This window comes from Oryctolagus cuniculus, chromosome 5, assembly GCF_051225735.1.
Source record: "Oryctolagus cuniculus isolate XC-2025 breed Fujian yellow rabbit chromosome 5, ASM5122573v1, whole genome shotgun sequence".
Classification (NCBI taxonomy): Eukaryota; Metazoa; Chordata; class Mammalia; order Lagomorpha; family Leporidae; genus Oryctolagus; species Oryctolagus cuniculus.
This window is the reverse complement of record NC_142871.1, coordinates 25,747,306-25,767,707: the sequence shown is the minus strand read 5'-3', so window position 1 is coordinate 25,767,707 and position 20,402 is coordinate 25,747,306. Positions and strand designations below refer to the sequence as shown.

The following is a 20,402-nucleotide window of genomic DNA, read 5'->3' as shown; positions in this document are numbered from 1 at the left end:
TGTGTCCCTGGCTTCCTCCACAGAGAATACTCACAAAGAGAAATAAAACTATCCCTCTCTTTTCCAACTGTGTGTAGAAAAACAGATTTACAGGACAGACGTGTCTTTCCTCATCCCGACCCCACAGAGGGAGGGGGCATTTACTGACTTGGAAATAAGTTACTCAGACACTACCAAGCTACCAGCTTACAGCAAATACGTATGAATTGGCTGTAGCACCAATTAGCCACAGTTTCCATATCAGCCCCACCTGCTCACTCGGGACCTCCCCACTCTCCTTAGAAAGTCAGTCAAGCCAAGTAAGTATTCCTAGGATTCAAGCAAGTGAGACTTAAAAGAGCCCACCGGCAGCCTGACAGCTGCTCACACCACTATCTGCCATTTCTTCCTTCCTGCGCTAGCTCCCCCTAGTGGCCGCAGGAAGGAACCCTTCTACTACTTGTGCAGATGGTTCTGCAGTGAGAATGCTGATGCCCACATGTGCCCCCAGCCAGGAGGGTTATTTTTGCCTTGGGTCCCAATGTGTTAGAAATTCCTTAACCCAAACAAACACAAGAAATAAATTTATTGGAAAATATATGAGACACTATCATCGCTGCCATTTAGATGTCCCATAACTCTAAACTTAAGTTCAACAATTGAGGGTCCTCAAGGAAATGCTTGTTTCCCAATCTATTTTGCACTGAGATGACTGAGTTAGGATGCCCTGAAGGGTCATGGGCTGTGACACTGCACAGTCTGGAGACACCATTTCAAAAGAAGAGAAGAACTAAGTAGCATTAGTGCTTACAAAAAGGAAATGAAATAGTACCCAGTTATTTTTCTTGAATGGCATGATTCTTGCATAACAGGTATGCCAAGTATCCATTTTCTTATTTCTCCTAGTGCTCTTGTTCAATGGTTCTAGAATTATTTGCGAATTCATGCAGTCTTTTGAAAAATCACAAATGGCACCTGAACAACATTTTGCTATTAAGCAATTCTTCTTAGTCTTACATTTGAAAGATATAAATAGAATGAAATATGAGGCCCATTCTTCATGGGCATTTTACACTAAACCTAGAAAAAACCTAAACCTAGAAATAGTTTTACATCTGTAAACATAATTGAGGGCTTAATTAAATTTCCAAAAACTATATTTCAAAGCTTCACAGTATCTACATAATTTGGGATTTAGGATGTTTTATTTATTTAATATAACAAATTTAATTGTCTTTTAATTTTAACATGTAAGTTTGGGTACCATGTGTTAGAAATTCCACAACACAAACACATGCATTAAATAAACATTTTATAAGAAACAGTTTATGAATTTTGACATTTATTCTAATCTAAATTTTTAAATAAATTCTAATTTAAATTAAAATATATTGATATTTTGTATACTTTGAAGGCAATTAAATTTTCTTTTTAATCCCTTAGGTCACTGAGAATGAGTACAAGTTGAGAATTTGGCATATGTGCAAAGACACTTCAAAAAGTTCATGGAACATGAAATTAAAATACAAGTTCATTTTGACATGAAGAATGTTGAAACAACACATAGTTTTCCCATATGATTTTTCCATAAACTCTTTGAAAACTGCTTGTATCTTCTCTTTTAGAGTTCAAAAATTCAAAAAGAAAAAAACAACATTGGAAACTCTAAAAGCAGTCAGTCTACTTAAATTTTAAAGCTGCAAACAATAAAAATAAACAGCACGTGTCAAATACGACCACAAAAAATTCACCAACAGGTCACTGCACATTCTTTATTTAATGAAGACTTAATTACTATTCAAAACAATAAGAATAAGCCAGAAAATGAACCTCACCAAATCTACAACTTGAACAGGTCAGACGAAACTCCCTTGGCAACCTGATTCTTTCCAAATAAAGATTTCATCACTGAACAAATGAAGAAAGTTTGTGGGCCTCCATTTGACCTCTTACCCTGGAGGCTCCAGCAAAGATTGGCAGCCATGACCTTCTCTCCAGTTGCAAGTTCTTAAGGCCCAAACCAAGCTTGGCTTATCACCAGTTTTCCTTCAAGACTGTCATGAAATCTGTTCCATCAGGTTTTCTGCCTCTACTCTTATTCAGAAACTCACAAAGTTTACTGCAAATACCTGATAACCAAGTAACACAATGGCTAAGATCCAGTCCCAGGGGCTAGGGTGGAAATAGCAATGCCCTTCCTGGTCCAGTTTGTCAAGGCACTGTCCCCTCTAAGCCAGATACAAAGCGAATGAACATCAGGGAGTGGAGACACATCCTAACAGTGACGGAGACCGGGATTCAGCAGTGTGAACCTGATGAAGTCCATCAGCTTGCAGACACACCACTCATCAGTTCCCTCCCCCACCGCTGCCTTGCATCTTTACTTTGTCTTCTCCAGGGCTCCAGGTCCTCCCCTGCCACACACTCCACCACCTCCATACTTCGCACGCATTTCAATGCCAAATTGAAGGCCATGCAGCAGGAAGAATGGCCTCAGAGGCCAAGAGAGGGAAGCAAGTGCCCGTTCACATTTTTGCCCACTATCCAGTTCTTCAACTTTTAAGATAAATCTTGTAGAAAGTTATTTTTTTCAGCAATTTCCATGAGCACAATGAATGTTTTGAATATAGTCTTGTCCCTTTCACACTTGGACATTTAGAGGATACTTCCTAAACATCTGGATTCAGAGACTGACTCCCTCAAATAATCCTTATCACAGTGATCCAGTTCTTTCTGTTTGAAGATCTGTATAGAGTCTCGACTTTCATGTTTTGCACTGAAAAACAATTTTGAAAGTATTCTGAATCCAGGGCACTTCAAAGAGTTTGTGGAAAAATGGAATTAGAAAAGTTTATTTTGGTGCAACAAATTTTTCAAAGATATGCATAGTTCCTTTTTTTTTTTTTTTTTGACATGCAGAGTTAGACAGTGAGAGAGAGAGACAGAGAGAAAGTTACAGACAGTGAGAGAGAGACAGAGAGAAAGGTCTTCCTTCCGTTGGTTCACTCCCCTAATGGCCACCACGGCCGGCACTGCGCCAATCTGAAGCCAGGAGCCAGGTGCTTCCTCCTGGTCTCCCATGCGGGTGCAGGGACCCAAGCACTTGGGCCATCCTCTGCTGCCCTCTCAGGCCACAGCACAGAGCTGGACTGGAAGAGGAGCAACCAGGACTAGCACCTGGCACCCCAACCGGGACTAGAACCTGGGGTGTCGACACCGCAGGAGGAGGATTAGCCAAGTGAGCCACAGCACCAGTCCGCATAGTTCCTTTTTAATATGTATTTTCTACAGACTTTTTGAGGACCCCCTCACTCACATACACACACACACAAATACACACACACACAATCAAGATAGAGGCTTGGTGAACTCAACCAGGGAATGATTGAGTTCCTTACCCCAAGTCTGTGAGTCACTGAATGACATCCAGGGCAAAAAACTTAGATTCTTAACAGTTCAGTTCTTCCCCCACTGCGCTGCCAAGTAGTCACATTAGTGTCATATTACTGATATTATTCAATTCAGAAATTACTTAAGGTTTTAATAATGTTAGATAATAAAACTTAGAAATCACTGTATTACATAAAGCCATTTTCTTATGTTATTTTATATACTATTATTAAATGCATAAACTCAAGCAGGTCTCATGTGAGAAATTACACACTGCACAAATTACATAGAATATGTCTAAACTGAGTTCTCTAAGTCTGCTAAGAGAGGATTTGAGTAATATTATCATGAGTAAAAAGATTAAAAATGTGTTCTTCAGAAAATGTTAAATAATTGCACCTGCTCTAAAGAACTCTCCGTGCCACGTTTTAACATAGATTAATTTATTTTTTCACCATATTTCCAAAATGCATTAAACATATGCAAGTGAAACAGGGCACATGTAAATATAATAAATTATAATCTAATAAATATTTAATAATAAACACCATCAAATAAATTATTCAATTATTTTCACCCACCTGTTCATTTCCATATTCTAAGCAAAATCCAAAGTGAACAAATCTTATACAGGCCAACCTCACTTCCAACCTCACTTCTCAAAACAAACACAAACACTTAATATTATATATGATTCAGAAATTCCTTTTCAGCATCTGAAATCATCTCCTTAAAATAGTTACTTAATATATAATTCTTAGTTTAGAAGAAATTTTTACGTACATATTTAAATAACCAGAGAATAACAGCTTAAATGAGGACTGTGAACATGTTGCTCCATTTTTACTTTAACTAGCAGAAAATTTTTGACATTCAAACCAAAGCTTTTTGTAGTTTTAACCAATATTTTTCAAGTCTTATTACATCAGCTGGTTAAGACTCACAACACACACAATTAAAAACATGCATGAGCTGGGCGTTGTTTTGCAGTGGACTAACTCAAGGCATGGAACTCCTACATGTCATATCAGAGTACAGATTTGAGTCCTGGCTGCTTTGCTTCTGATCCATCTTCCTGCTAATGCACGTTGGAGACAGCAAATGATGGTCCAATTAGTTGGGTTCCTGCCACCCACATGGGAGAGTTGGATGGCGTTCCTGACCCAGCCCTGGCTGTTGGGGACATCTGGGGAGTGGACCAGTGGATGGAAGGTTTCTCCCTTCCCACCCAAGCTCCCCCCACTTCTCTTTCTCTCTCTCTCACTGTCACTCTGCCTTTCAAACAAATAAATACTTTTAAAATGAAGAAAAACATACATAGTTTCAGATATTTTAAAAGACCATACCCCTTTGTTCTGTGAATGATCAAAGAAAATTTTATTTATTATCAAAATGATGCCATTACATATTTCTTTTTTAAAAGATTTATTTATTTATTTGAAAGGCAGAATTACAGAGAGACAGAGAGGTCTTTCACTCGCTGGTTCATTTCTCAAATGGCCACAACGGCTGGAGCTGGGCTAACTGTAAGCCAGAATACAATAGCTTCTTCCTGATCTCCCATACAAGGGCAGAGGCCCAAGGACTTGGGCCATCTTCCACTGCTTTTCCAGGCCATAGCAGACAGCTGGATCGGTAGAGCAGCTGGGACTTGAACCAGCGCCCATACGGGATGCTGGCCCTGCAGATGGCGGTTTTACCTGCTATGCCACAGTGCCAGCCCCCACCACTATATATTTCTTGATCAAAACCACTCACAACCTTAAGTTTCCATACATTGTTTAGTAACCTCCATTAATAACACATTTAAAAACCTTGCCAGCGCTGTGGCATAGTAGACTAAGCTTCCACCTGTGGTGCTGGCATCCCATATGGACACTAGTTCCTGTCCTGGCTGCTCCTCTTCCAATCCAGTTCTCTGCTTGTGGCCTGGAGAAGCAGCAGAAGATGGCCCAAGTATTTGGGCCCCTGCACCCATGTGGGAGATGCGAAAGTAGCTCCTGGTTATGGCTTTGGATCAGCCCAGCTCCAGCCATTGCAGCGATTTGGGGAGTGAACCAGGAGATGGACGACCTTTCTTTCTGTGTCTCCCTCTCTCTATCTGTAACTCTACATCTCAAATAAATAAATAAAATCTTTAAAAGAAAAAACCTTTAGTCTATCTTGTATATATCGTAAGATCACACATTCATTCCGTCAGTGTAAAGATACAAGGATCTAAATGCAAGCATCAAACCAGTTCTTGTCCACTCCTTTGAGGCTACCAATAATAGGTGTAAGAAGAAATAATAAAGAGTATTCTAAAAGTTCATAGAAAATGTGTTTTAGGAAAAATACTATGTGTGGGGGCCGGTGTTGTGGCATAGCGTGTAAAGCTGCTGCCTGCAGTGCTGGCATACCATATGGGCGCCGGTTCGAGTCCTGGCTGTTCCACTTCCAATCCAGCTCTCTTCTATGGCCTGGGAAAGCAGTGGAAGAAGACCCAAGTCCTTGGAACCATTCAACTCACATGGGAAACCCAGAAGAGGCTTCTGGCTCCTGGCTCCTGATCAGCAAAGCTCCAGTCGTTGCAGCCTACTGGGGAGTGAACCAGTGGATGGATCTCTTTCTTTCTCTGCCTCTCCTTCTCTCTGTGTGTAACTTTGACTTTCAAATAAATAAATAAATCTTTAAAAAAAAAACTGTGTGGATTTCAAAGTTGGTTGGTGTCAAAATAAACTTAGGTTTAATTTCATTTTTCATGAAAGCACTCTCATGTATGCTTTAGATGACAATGCCGGCATAAATACACCGTGCTCAGAAAATAATACCAATGTAAAATTGAGTTTTTCTCCTTTCTAGAATTAAAAAAAATACCCAAATAAACATTTTAACTCACCAAATAAATAGTTCCAAATCTGGATTGTAACATTCTTAAAATATGCATAAAAAACTTCCAAATTAACACAGATCAAATGTTTTAGTAACTTGATGAAAACATATGCTAATATGTTCATCAACTATAGAACTCTAAATTTATATTTGGACAAAATGAAAATCATTGCCATCTATACATATATTATGCGCATGTATTTTTATTTGTGTTGGAAACAAAATGACTCAAAAATAAGAGTTCTATTACAAAGACCCTGTAGGTCTCTTAGTTCAACTTGAGTTTCTATTTTATGGATGAACTTGGTGACATTTTACACTGGGCTCAAATAGCCACAAATATGTGCTGCAAAACAAGTAAGAAAAAAAGTAAAGATTTTTAATCATATATCATAAATGAAAACAAAAATAGGATAAATCCTGCAAAACCCAAATCTGCCAGCCACAACTGTCAGTAGGAAATGATAAAAATGAGAAGAGGAGAGGTAATCATAACAATAAGGGGGTGGGAAGAGAAATGACTCCTTGGTAAGAGACTTCACACTCCCATATTTACTGCACTCTAAGAGATTGGCTTAAGCCTCCCAGGCCCAGTGGGCCCTCATACTTCAGAGCTTCAACACTGGTTGAAAACATTTTGCCAGTGCTTCCAAAGGTGGAATGCCCCTACATTTGGAGAAATCCTTGAGTATATTTACTTGTACACATGAACACACTGATGCCATCTATCACAGAGCTTTCAGTAAGAGAGGGAAATGAGCTATGAAGACATTATGCTAGCTCAATCCTCAAGAAGGGTGCATGCCAATGCTGTGATATAGAAAGCCTAGAGAAAATGCATGACAATTTTTTTGGAAGCTCTGAGGATTCACACTGTCATTAACCTTACAGGTAGTTTGTTGTACCCCAGCAGGTGGAATGAATTTTTGGATTCAAAATGACAGAGAATAATTTTGTGGAGTAAAAACATCAGTCTCTTTTTTATATTCTTTTTAACTTTTATTTAATGAGTATAAATTTCCAAAGTACAACTCATGGATTACAATGGCTTTTTCCCCCCATAACTTCTCTCCAACCCGCAACCCTCCCCTCTCCCACTTCCTCTCCCATTCCATTCACATCAAGATTCATTTTCAATTCTCTTTATATACAGAAGATCAATTTAGCATATATTAAGTAAAGATTTCAACAGTTTGCACCCACATAGAAACACAAAGTGAAAAATACTGTTTGAGTACTAGTTATAGCATTAAATCACAATGTACAGCACATTAAGGACAGAGATCCTACATGAGGAGTAAGTGCACAGTGACTCCTGTTGGTGACTTAACAAATTGACACTCTTGTTTATGGCCTCAGTAATCACCCTAGGCTCTTGTCATGAATTGCCAAGGCTATGGAAACCTTTTGAGTTCACTGACTCTGATCATATTTAGACAAGGTCATAGTCAAAGTGGAAGTTCTTTCCTCCCTTCAGAGAAAGGTACCTCCTTCTTTGATGACCTGTTCTTTCCACTGGGATCTTACTCGCAAAGATCTTTCATTTAGGGTTTTGTTTTTTTGTTTGTTTGTTTGTTTGTTTTGCCAGAGTGTCTTGGCTTTCCATGCCTGAAATACTCTCATGGGCTTTTCAGTCAGATCCAAATGCCTTAAGAGCTGATTCTGAGGCCAGAGTGCTGTAAAAACATTAATCTCTAATACTAACCTTTCAAAGAAGCTGTATGCTTATAAACTAGAGAACCTTACTTAAATTGGCTATTGCATCTAACATTATGCATGCCTATTTTCTATCTAGCAATATTTCTCAACCCCAAGCCCAGTTAAAACAGGAACTCAGGGGCCAGCATTATGGCACAGCTGGTTAAGTTGCTGCCTACAGTGCTGGCGGCCCATATGGGCATAGGTTTGAGAGCCAGCTGCTCCATTTCAATCTACCTCCCTGCTTAATGCACTTGGGAAAGCAGGAGGGGACAGCCCAAGTACTTTGGCCCCTACACCCATGTGAGAGACCCAGAAGAAGCTCTTGGCTCCTGGCTTCAACTTGGCCCAACCCAGCATGTTGCAGCCATTGGGGAATGAACCAGTAGATGGAAGACCTCTCTCTCTCTCTTTCTCTCTCTCTCACTCTTTCCCCCCAACCCTGTAACTCTGTCTTTTAAATAAATTTAAAAAGAAACCCTTTAGAAAAATAAAAATAGGAACTCAGTAAGCCTTGTAAATAAGTGAATGAATGATTATGAACATATTATTTTCACATAATTTAGTGCCTTTATGGGTTTAAGGAACAATTGCTTCGTCCTCTGTTTTATCACTTACTTCAATTTCTCTCATTATATTCCTTGAAATTATGGAGTAGTTTGATGTGATTGAACTAATGTATATATGCCTCTGTTAAAGTTTTTTCATTGTGCCCAGTTGTCTCTAACAATTGCTTGGGGAAAAAATAAAACACAAATCAATAAAATATAACCATGAGGAAAAAAAATCCCAGCCCTTTACATTCTATGTTAATAGACTATTCATCTTAACTAATTTTTTAAATTTTCTTTAACAAGTTCTATTATTACTCTCAAATGTGAAATTATTAAGAATATCCTTACCACCTCCTATAAAATACTGCATCCTTGTCCTGTGTTTCCTCAGGTTGGGTGTGACCCTCTACGCCTGAGTATGACTGTGTTTTGTCTACTTATTGGCACATAAATATCCTTCAAGACAGGAAAAAAAAACTGTGTGTGTGCGCATGTGTGTGTGTGTGTGAGTGCTCTCATACGCACGCACTTCCCTACATTGTTCTCCATGGAAATCTCCTTCCACATGGGACAGGAGCCAAGGAGAGCCCGAGGACTTCCCTGACACGAAGCCAAGGGTGTGGTGAATGTGCTCACCATTATCAGCTGGGTGCCCAAATGGAAGGAGTGGGAAGGAGGAAGGAGGAAGCACGGAGGAGGAGGGAAGCTGGTAGCAAGTGTAAAGGACTTTGATTTGTGAAAACAAACTGAGAGTCTAACGTTTCTGCAGTATTTTAAACTTTACACAGACATGTCAGGACTAGCATGTTCTGCAGTGATGCCTCTTAAGACAGCAAGAGCATGGGGATCTATTGAGGGACAAATAAACTTTACCCATCCAGGGGAAATCACTGAGAAAAGGCTCAGTCTTCTCTCATTTGGTATATTTAATTTATGTCATCCAGACAAGTAACAACCTTAGGAACAATTCCATAACTCTTTTATACTGAAATCTCTTCAAAGCCACCTGCAATCCTTAAGTCGCCAAATCTGTTGACCCTAGTAGATCACAACACTGGTGCTAACTCTGCAGCATTATACACTGTGAACACACTTCCCTTAAATACAGAGCTAAGCTCAGTATCTGACATGTGGAGGCACTCAGTAAGAGCCCTGCTCTCTATAAAGTCCCTCCTCCCTTAGCCTGACCTGCCTTTCTTAGTTTTTCAGCTATATTTCTGACAGTTAACATACTTTGGAAGCTTCTGTTTGATAGTCCAGTTGAAGTGTTTTCTCCATGAAAAGCTTCCCACTTTTCCAATGTCAGAACCCTTTACTCAACTTCCATCACCACTAATAATGGCCTGTTTTTGTTTTATATCTTCAACTAAGTGTTCAGCTATTTGACAAAAAGACCAGTCTCACTTTTCAAATGCACACCTCAGTGCCATGCACATCTCATACTTGGTTGGTTTTCCAGAAACACAAATTAGCTCAAAAGCATACCAAAGATGTTGAGTTGAATCTTTACTTTCTTCCTGTTTCCCACCCTTCAGAGCCAATTATATATCAAAACTTACAGACACTGCATCTACTTTGTCTCCCTTGTGTCCCCTCCTTTGTGTTCTTATTACAGTTCAGAACTTTTTTTTTTTTTTTGACAGGCAGAGTGAACAGTGAGAGAGACCGAGAGAAAGGTCTTCCTTTTGCCCTTGGTTCACCCTCCAATGGCCACTGCGGCCGGCGCACCGCGCTGATCCGAAGGCAGGAACCAGGTGCTTATCCTGGTCTCCCATGGGGTGCAGGGCCCAAGCACTTGGGCCATCCTCTACTGCACTCCCGGGCCATAGCAGAGAGCTGGCCTGGAAGGGGGGCAACCGGGACAGAATCCGGGCCCCAATCCTAGTTCAGAACTTAACTAAGATTACCTCTTGGAGATGATTCCAATAGCTTTCTAGCTTGCTACATCCAGGTTCTCCAACTTTCTTTCTGTGATGCTATCTTCAGTGGACAGATAGCTCTTTCAAAAACATAAGGCAACCACCATGTTATTCCTTAGCTCAAGAGTTGGTACAGGTTCTCTAATGCCTACTATACTGACGTGCTAGCTATATTCAAGGCATACTATGCTCTCTAGATCTCTCCATGCCCTCCCTGCCTCTTTTTTCTTTTTCGTTTCCTTTCCACTTAACCAATCTATCTTCCAGACATACCAAGTTACTTTTCATTCCATGTTCATATCAATATTATCTATTCCATCTCTCTGCTTGTGTGAATGTAATTCTCTCCCCTTGTCAATATTTTGCCCATCTTTAAATCCTTCTTCAGGAATATTTCTGATCTCAAGCCCCCAACCCCAACATACCTATGAGAAAATGACTTCTTTCCCCCTCTGAATTTACATAGCATTTCATTTATTCATCTCTGAGGGTACTATTATAAGCTTCTACTACTACTGTAAGCTTCCTTATATCCAAGCCAGGTATACAGCAGTCTTATCTGAGTTTTAGGGTGTATAACCAACTTGAAGGCTGAAATGCAGACCTGCTCATCTTTGTGTTCTTCCTCAACACCAGAATACTCAATTCACATGGAAGAGATTCCGTAAATATTCATGGAATTTAACTGAACTAAAGCTTTTACAAATAGCCAAATATGCTCAGGTACCATGTAAGAAGAATGGGAACTCAAGCTAACTGAGTGTTGGTGTCTGTGAGGACTGGTGTTCTCAAAATTTCCATTAAGACTGATGACAGAATCAAGCTCTGCTACAGTCAATGAATAATTTATTTGTGCACAAAGCATTCTGTTAATGGAAATCTTTTTATGGCTCAAGATCTAAAATATACTTACTGCCCCCTACTTATTAAATGTTTGCTTTAATCATTAGTACAGAAGGTAATGACAAATGGTAATTACAGGATCATTATAAGCTCTTAAACAATTTAATCAAGAGTATCTCTTCTGAAATTTAGAAACTCTTTGTGGACGGCAATGGGGTGGATAATACTGGAACTGAACAACTCATTGCTCTCATCAAATTAAGAAACTAATGTTTTCTGTTGTTAGAAATACCACCAATTGAGAGGGTAACTTTAGGTTCAACAGGCTGGTAGGTTTCTTTCAGATGTGAGTGCTCAGTTAAGCCACCCCTCCGCTTGCATGAATTACACTGCCTCAGTCACATACACCATGGAGAAGGAGATGCGCGTGTGTTTGCGTAGATGGTGCAGGTCTGCCAAGAGACATTCCTTTGCTGTGCTATTTCAGCAAGTCGTGAGATGGCAACGACCATGCTCTTCAAAATGAAAAGATAGCTATTTTTCCTCTACGTTTGTATTTTAGGAGGCTGAAAAGCACACTTCTGGCTGCTGTGACATCTCTGACATGTACACATGTCCCTGAGGAAGTGAATTTGTGGGGGATTTCAGCGGGTTAAGGTTGAGAAGATCTAAAACCATGTTAAGTTCTTGTAAACATTTAAGGAGCCAAAAGGTCAGCAAGAAGAGGAAGAAGCCCCCTGAAATTCCTGCCTGGAAAAAGAAAAGTTAAGTCATATAAAATTTATACTTTTGTAGGTGGACGATCAAATTCATGCTTTTCAACTGGTGTGCAAATTCATCACACGGCTTTTCATACCAGCTTCTCTCTTTATCTCCCTTCTTCTATTAAAAGTAATATTCAAACTCCCAGGCTCAAAGCCTGAAGTCATCACTGACAGCTTTTTCCTGCTTCCCACCCGCACACTGCACACACACACACACACACACACACACACACGCCCTCTCCCATCCTCAGTCAGGCAGTCCTACACAGGCTTCCTGTGCACTTTCCCTCACATTGTGTGCAGCCTATCAATCTTTTCCACTTCCACTCCAACTCAGACCCTGAATTGTTGTCTGACCTCCCACTGCACAAAGATCAGAAGTTACTCTGGGTCCACGTGGCAAATTTCCAAAGGACAGGTCTGGGCCCAGTGCCTTTGGATACATGGAATCCAGGGACAATTATCAGAGGCATTGACCTGTTAAGAAAGCATCAAAATAGACTTAAGGAAAATAATCTTTAGCTGAAGCCCCAAGGGCACCATAATGCAAAATATGCAAAATGAAGAACTGAGGGGGAAGACTGGAGGAAGTCAAGTCAGAAGCAATTCTCTGTACTTAGGATTCAAGTATTCACTCAAGTGTTTTGTGCAGTGCCTTCATCTGTGATCTAAGTGTGGGAGGAGCCCCCAAAGAGCACACATCAGGTGACAATTCCCGGTGGGAATTCATGGAAGTGCCTCTTAGGTGGCTCTGTGCTTGCACTGATGGCTGCACCCACTCACTCCACCCTCACTTCCACTCCCTACGCCACTGCCATCCAACACAGCCCTGCCAGAACGATCTTCCTAAATCACAGCGCTGAGTGCACCACTCCTCTGCACGGGAGCAGTCGTGGGCCTCCCAGCACAGCCAGCACAGCCAGATCCCATGTGTGCACAGCCCTTAACCCTGCACCCAGGACAGCTGTGCTCTGCCTTCACTTGACGCTGGCACCTGCTTCTTTCTTCCAGGGATCCCTGACATTCTGAGGCCATATTTTAGGTTATCTCATTAAATCTTTTAAGCCTTCAAAGTCTGAGCCCTTTAATCATTCCAGAGGACCCTACAGAGGGGGCTGAATGTTCAGACACTAGGATCTGAGTAGGAAAGAAGATTATAAAATCAGAGGACCACAAATTTCAGTTACAGTTTCGTAGAAAACAATAGCTACGAAATTTTTGCTTTCATGGTCAAGACAAGGAAAAGAATACATGCTTGTGTGAGAATGTAGGTGCCTTGATTTAGTTTTATTTATTTTGTGGGGAAGAGGGTTATTATTTTACTTTAAAAACAGTCTTTTTGCATTAAAACATCATCAAAAATTCAGAAATTTGTTCCTATGACTCTGCTCTAGATATTTAATAAATATCAGATGTGCTGATTGATATCACTCACATAATTAAGATTAAATATGTGCCTGGGCATCAGTTTTTCAGGCCACCAAAAGATTTTAAAACTCATAGAAAATATTTTTATTGCTGGCGCCGTGGCTCACTTGGCTAATCCTCCACCTGCAGCGCCAGCACCCCATGTTCTAGTCCCGGTTGGGGCGCCGGATTCTGTCCCGGTTGCTCCTCGTCCAGTCCAGCTCTCTGCTGTGGCCCGGGAAGGCAGTGGAGGATGGCCCAAGTGCTTGGGCCCTGCACCCACATGGGAGACCAGGAAGAGGCACCTGGCTAATGGCTTCGGATCGGCGCAGTACACCAGCCGCAGCACGCCGGCCATAGCGGCCATTTGTGGGGGTGAACCAATGGAAAAAGGAAGACCTTTCTCTCTGTCTCTCTCTCACTGTCTAACTCTGCCTGTCAAAAAATATTTTTATTAAATTCAATAACTGCTTAATTAGGCATTTACTTGTTTCTCAGTCATCACTTTTAAAAGACCAAAGAGGACACCAACACAATGAAGAACTATTTTGTCCCTTACAGTATAGAATGTGAGATAAAAATTTCACCTTAATCACTTTGTAAGCACAAAAATACAGACAAAAAAGTGACATGGGAGACATATTAAGTGTTATGGGAATTCTGAGAGCAGATGAAAGAAAACAAGAGGATAAACAATACTGAAATAAGAGAATTAACCACACTCTGACATCAGTGAAATACATTAACTAATAAACAAATAATAGATGAGGCAGAAAATGCAATTCAGAAAGTTTTTGTCTTTTGGCAAATCACAGATAAGAAGCTGATCAGGCTCACATATAAATAAAGGTCTATAAGTGGGGATTTTGTCCAATACCCAATTTAGGGATTGATAGTCACTCTTGACTATCAAGTATAAAGATGTTGCTTGAAGATTCTGAGATTCTCAGATCTAGGGAGGTGACTGGGTAAATGTAAGAGTTACTGCCCTCAGCTAGCTGATACCTTCAGAGGTCTGGAAAATACACATTCTACATGGAGTGCCTCAAATTTCTCAATCGTATGAGTTCTGATTCTCCCCCCCAAATTTAAATATGGCTTCTCTTTCTTCATATGAATCACACTCAACAACATGTCAAAAAAAGTTCTAATATTTAACCACTAGCAGCCCAGCAGACTGGTGTGACCTCTCAGTGAACATGACATATAATCTGAAGTCAGGAGAACCGGTGTTGAATTCTGGTTCCATGACTCACTAGTTCTGTGACTTTGAGTAAATCACTCACCTGTAACTCCACTCCCATCCCCACCAGTCTCCATTGCCTCATCATAAAATAAAATATGAGTAATATCTATATAACTGCTAATGCCTCAGATGAGATAATATACAAGGAAGCTATTTGTAAACAGCAGCGTGTTACCCAAATATTAGTGCATGTCTCAAAAATTCCGCTGTGTAGGTTCTGTTTGGAGAGTGAAAGATGAGAGGTTCTCCCAAACAGTCACCCTATACCCAAGCTGAACGAGGGAGGACAGATAGAAGGAAATACTATGAATACTATGAAATACTATGAAAGCCACCTTCAGTCAGGGTTTCAGATGGCTACAGAATGCTTATGCAACAAAATGTACCCCGTTCATACTACTGATCTAATTAATGCTTGCTGGACGATGAGTCAATGAATGGATAAGTTACCAAATGCATGAACAGTTGAAGGTATAGCCAGGTGAAATGCCTGAAAACAAAGACGGAGAATCAAGTTGTGTAGAAAGAAAAACATTTTGGAAATAGGAAACCATGTAGCCCAGAAAGCTAACAGTCGTGAGCTCCACTCCTGTACGCTGCAGTGGCAAAACAAAGCAGCACAGAGAAGCCTGTGGTTTCACATCAGTTTGTAAATACTCAAACATAAATACTGACATCCTTTTCTGTTACCTTAAAACACAAAGAACCCAAACAGAAGAACTGCATATATTTAAAAAGCTTTAATATGACCCTGTATAAAAAGAAGCATTTTTAGGGGCACAAAACATGGAAGCTCACAAGGACTATTCTGAGTTATCTGTGATAGCAGGTGAAGTTATGATAAATGCATAAACACCTGCAGATCTAATTCACACTCTTCTGGTATCTTTATAAGACTAGCTAAAAATGTGTCCAGATAGATTTAATTAAACGTTTTCCTCTCTATTTTCCTAATTAGTATAACTAACAACAAGAAAACAAAACATAGAGAAGGCAAATCAGAAGAGGAAAGAGAGGTGGATGGATGAACAATTAGTCTGGAAAAATCACAAAATACAGTCATTTCTACAAAAAAAAAACCCAGAATTATGTATTTCAGATTTCTCAAAGTAAGATTTTAACCATTTCTGAATCCAAAACTTACAAACTGTAATAACTATGTAATTCTCAGCAAATTAATTATTGCTCTGTAGCCGAGTATTCTCAAATGAATACGTGATTCTTAATTCTTAGCTTAAAAAGATTGTTCTGTGCACCTACGCACAGAACCTGGCTTCATGAAATGTGTCCAATCAATGTTAATATCTTTCACCTTCCTTCCTAAGAAATATCACTACATAATTCTAAAAAGTTACATCCAACGTAATAAGAGAACATAAACAAATCTGAGTATGCGGTTTAAGGTCCAGATTCCAGCTAACAACCCCTTAAATAAATAATGTCAACACCAGTCCAAAGTACTGATGACTTTAAGGAAAACAGTAAGATGTCTTTCACAAAATATACCAGATAAGGAAGATCATTCTAATGGTTATGGAGTTCCCTTTCTTGCAAATAGTTTTCTTTTTACCACCAATTTACAGTAGGGAAAACTGGGCAAATTTAAAAATTTTATTATTTCAGAAAAAGTCCTCATTCAGGCTAACGCATGTGGCTGAGTTCACTGATAAATAAAGCCACTGAAAAGCAACTGATTATGTATTCTATACACATCATGTAAAAAGCTTACAATTCCCAATGAAATGACTTTCAAACGACAATGAAAAGTTATTAGTTTGAGAAAATGTAACCATCTCTATGAGTTAGGTCCATGTTGACAGTCAGAAGAGTCAGCCGTGTGATTAATAAAATATAATTCTTCTTATGTTGCAGAGTGGCTGTTAGCATGGACTAACCACTAGCACTGCAATCACTATTAGTTATGGAGCTCCTACTACCTGCCAGGTGAGTAATATTCACTGACTCTTATGAACTAAGTATCATCCTTATTTAACACAAAAGTATAATCATTCTGAAGCACAGTGACCCCAGTGAGCTGACTATACCTCTGGAACCCAGAATTCACAGCAGGCTAAGCAAGCAAGCCCTCTGTACTGAAGGCCCCAGCAATTGTCTAGTCTCCAGAGGCATTTAAAAGGCAGTCTCTTAAAAGCAATTTAAATTTGGTACCACCAGTTGAAATTTAACCTGAACACTGGGCAGGGGAAAGGGGCGTACTTTGGGAATAACTGTAGAAGTCAAGTCTGTGAGTAGATGGAAAATTAAATGCAGCAGACAAAGGCATTTAAGTTAGTGAGTCAGAGCATTAATTTTCATTTGCTAACCTCTATTACAGCTATTGAAGAAATTAAAGCTTTTTGCTTTTGAAACTCTAAACATCTCTCTTCCTGATGAGTTTTTGTCTAACTGCCTTATATCCCTTTAATTATACCAAAAGTTTTCCAAACAGCACTAAGTGCCTGTAACAATAAAATTACTGGTCACAAATGAATATTGAATAATGAACATCATAGGCAGAATAGGAAGACACTCTGGAGTTTCCACATCTGATATTTCTACATTCACTGGATGCTCTATAGCTTATAAATCAGATTCCAGGGCAGTTGCCTTCAGGGAGATTGTTTTAGACAAAGCTAAGGGCCACAGCTGGCACTGCACAATGTATAACAGCATCACTGAAAACCAGCACATACAGTGTTCACAGGTAACACAGACACTAGTAGTTGGTTTGGTTTGCAAGTCAGCTCCCCAAATGATTAGACACTTTTCTCTTATTATTATTGTTCATTGGGTTTTAAATACTTCCAGTTTATTTGGAGCAAAATTAACCAAAAAGCTGTACAATTTTAGAATCATGAATAAAATTTAGAATTTTAGAAACTCAAACCTTGAAACCTAAATTAGGAACACTCAATTTTTTCTCCAAATTTTCTGTTACTGTGTAAAGGGTTAATTAAAGCATGAGTTTGCCTGGATTAAAAAAAAAATGCCAAGCCCTAAAATCAGTATCATTTAAACTTCTGATGCCAAAAATCTGTTTGACAGAGCAGGCTTTACTATACTGACATTTTAACAGTAGCCAAAGTCCTGTTCCCACTAAATTCTGTCTTGGCAGTACCAATAATTTGCTAAAAGCCTAAACTCTTCCTGGTTACAAGTTGCCTACCTCGGGAGCTTTATACAGCATCACAGTGCAACAAGGAAGTTGAATTTAGCAAGTCTTTACTTAACATTTCTAGGCTTACAATAGAAATCAAACTTTTTGTCAAATGAAACTGCTTTAAAATAAAGAATGATGTTAATTTTCTCAGAAAGTTCATACTTAAGATTTGAATTTGATAAGATACAGTATAATTACCCATAAAAATCTCACTCAAAGTAAAATCTGATATTCTCACATTGCTTCAAGATTACAAGTAAATCATCATTAAAACAGTAAATCAAATAACTGCTTTCAAACTATAAATGACAATATTTTCTATTCTCAACTGAAATTAAGATACTTACAAAAATACAGTAAAGACTTACAAATACGTTCATTAGCAGGCATCTATCACAGGTTTTGATGACCTCAAATCATTACTGTCAAAATTTAATACAGAGCTTACTTAATATTGTACTTGACAAAGCTTTCCAATAACGTTTAAATCAAACCACATATAAATTACTTGGCTCAACTTACCTAGTGGCTGAATGTTAAAGAATCGATTAACAAACAAAAAAGTATTCCAACCAAATCAATTCAGTTAATTTTTCAAGTAGATCTGATTATCATCATCTTTTAAAAACTTCAAAGATTCCACCTAATGAGGATAAAAAACAAAAAAAAATGGCATTTAAACTAGAGCAGCATCATATGGTCTATATGTTAATGCAAAAATCAAAACAAGCTTATTATTATCCCTTTTTCTAAGTTACTGTGCTACTTAAAACTATGACACCAAAAGCACCTAGCAACTCAACTAAATTTTTCAGTTTGGGGTAAAATGAATGTTTAAGGACAGAAAACACAGTAAAATGATGCAAAATAAAGTGTGAGAGCAGAAGAGTTTATTTTCAGTACCAACTGGCACTTGTAAATGATGGCTATCTAATATTGGTTAGGATATTAAAATTAGAAATGAGGGAGGATGCAAAATGATTGCTTTGGAATTATAATCATTGATTCTTAGACTATACACATGCAATAATTTGTAAGTTGCAGTTCTGGAAAGCTATTAAGAAATAGCTGCAAGCAATCTCTGTTGAGGCATAGAAACTAATACCCGGACAGATCATTTGAACATCAATAATGGTCAAGAAGTCGTGGAGAAAATTCACTACTGTGAATTTCTGAATCATTCTGAAAATGATACCTCATCTCCCATAGAAAGTGTTTAGTAAATGTTAATAAAGACTTATAAACAGCTTAATTATGGTTTATCAACAATATCTATTTATTCTACTCATTTTACCACCAGAAATCCTTTTTAAAGTTCAAACACTAAGTTACTATCTCAGCTCCCAGAGAAGGTTTGAGAGAAAGCAAGCAATATCTCAACTGGAGAGAGCCTAAAATAAATGCTGGGAGGTTAAGCAGAAGTGAGACAGAAAATTGGACAGCTTCCAGCTACTCCAGAATCAGGTCTCCCCAGGACAGATTTAGTATGTTAAAGCACACTAACACTAAAAATTCCCAGAACATCAAACACAGCTAAATTCAAGTGAAATTTCAAAGCCATATTCTAAAGCCATAAATATATGATTTTTATTTTGCAATGCATAATTAACCACATACTGCCAGCCCTCAATTCCATTATATACATTAATAAAATTTATTCAGTATCTCAGTATGAAAAACATAAAGGTTGAAATAGATATGCTATCCATCAGTATTAGATGGTAATTGCTCAAAAAAGAAGAAACATTGCTAACAGTGGGAAAGACAAGTAGTGATAATTATAAATACTGAGAAGAAATCATGTCCAGATTCTAGTCTTATTACTATTCAAGAAACAGTCATTCAGGAAGTCAAAAGACTTCTTCATTAACAAAGATAAATAGAGTTATTATCAAAGAGTTCTTGCTGTAAGTATCACAAGATATGTATCAAATGGGTCGGTTATTTTAAGTTATACATATATGACAAACACAATTCTCTAAACAACCATTCACAAAGCAGCACAAGGCACACATTTTTTGCATTTGAATAGCTAAGCTGGGAAGGTATTTCTTTACTTTTCCTGGCATTTTATGGAAAAGTTATACAGGCTATCTCAAATAATGCTGGGTAGCTGGCTTCATAAATCACTACTACATACTTGCCAGGATAGTTTTCTGCAGAAGGTAGAACACTGTTTAACAAGACATTTTCCAGGGAAGAACTAGTACACTTCCCTTATGATCCAGATCAAACAAAGACTCCTAAAACTCTTCTCCCATTGATTTTTTTCATTGTACAATGTGAAACTGATCTGTACAAAAGTCTAGATCAACCAAGTTCTTGGGCATTTCTTAGATAGAGTACTGTTTTCTTATATTATGTAGTTCTTGACCTCCAGTCTTAAACGTCTTGAGCCCAGACAGTCATTAAGCTAATGTGTTAAAAGATTCTTCACCAGTCTTACATTAAGAATGATAATGTTTCTATCTAACTATGGTTATCTGAGTGGTCCATGATTTCAAATGACTTAGGAATTTTTCTAGTCTCTACAGCATGCCTAAAAGCAGTGGCATGAGCCTCTCATATCAA

General features: G+C 38.7%; 1 protein-coding gene across 25 annotated transcripts in view; it reads right to left on the bottom strand.

Moving 5' to 3' along the window:
• Positions 1 to 20,402, bottom strand: part of HIVEP2 (HIVEP zinc finger 2) — a 214,846-nt gene that overhangs the window by 78,191 nt on the left and 116,253 nt on the right. For 13 of the 25 annotated variants that reach the window (XM_051855303.3, XM_070073488.2, XM_051855304.3 and 10 more), the window contains one exon: positions 18,354 to 18,474. The exons of 7 other annotated variants lie outside the window; for them this stretch is intronic. The gene's annotated coding sequence lies outside the window, so the exon portion shown is untranslated. Of the gene's footprint in view, positions 1 to 18,178; positions 18,254 to 18,353; positions 18,475 to 20,402 lie in introns of all 25 variants that reach the window. 5 more of the 25 variants (XM_089333692.1, XM_070073483.2, XM_070073484.2 and 2 more) reach the window with 2 other exon arrangements.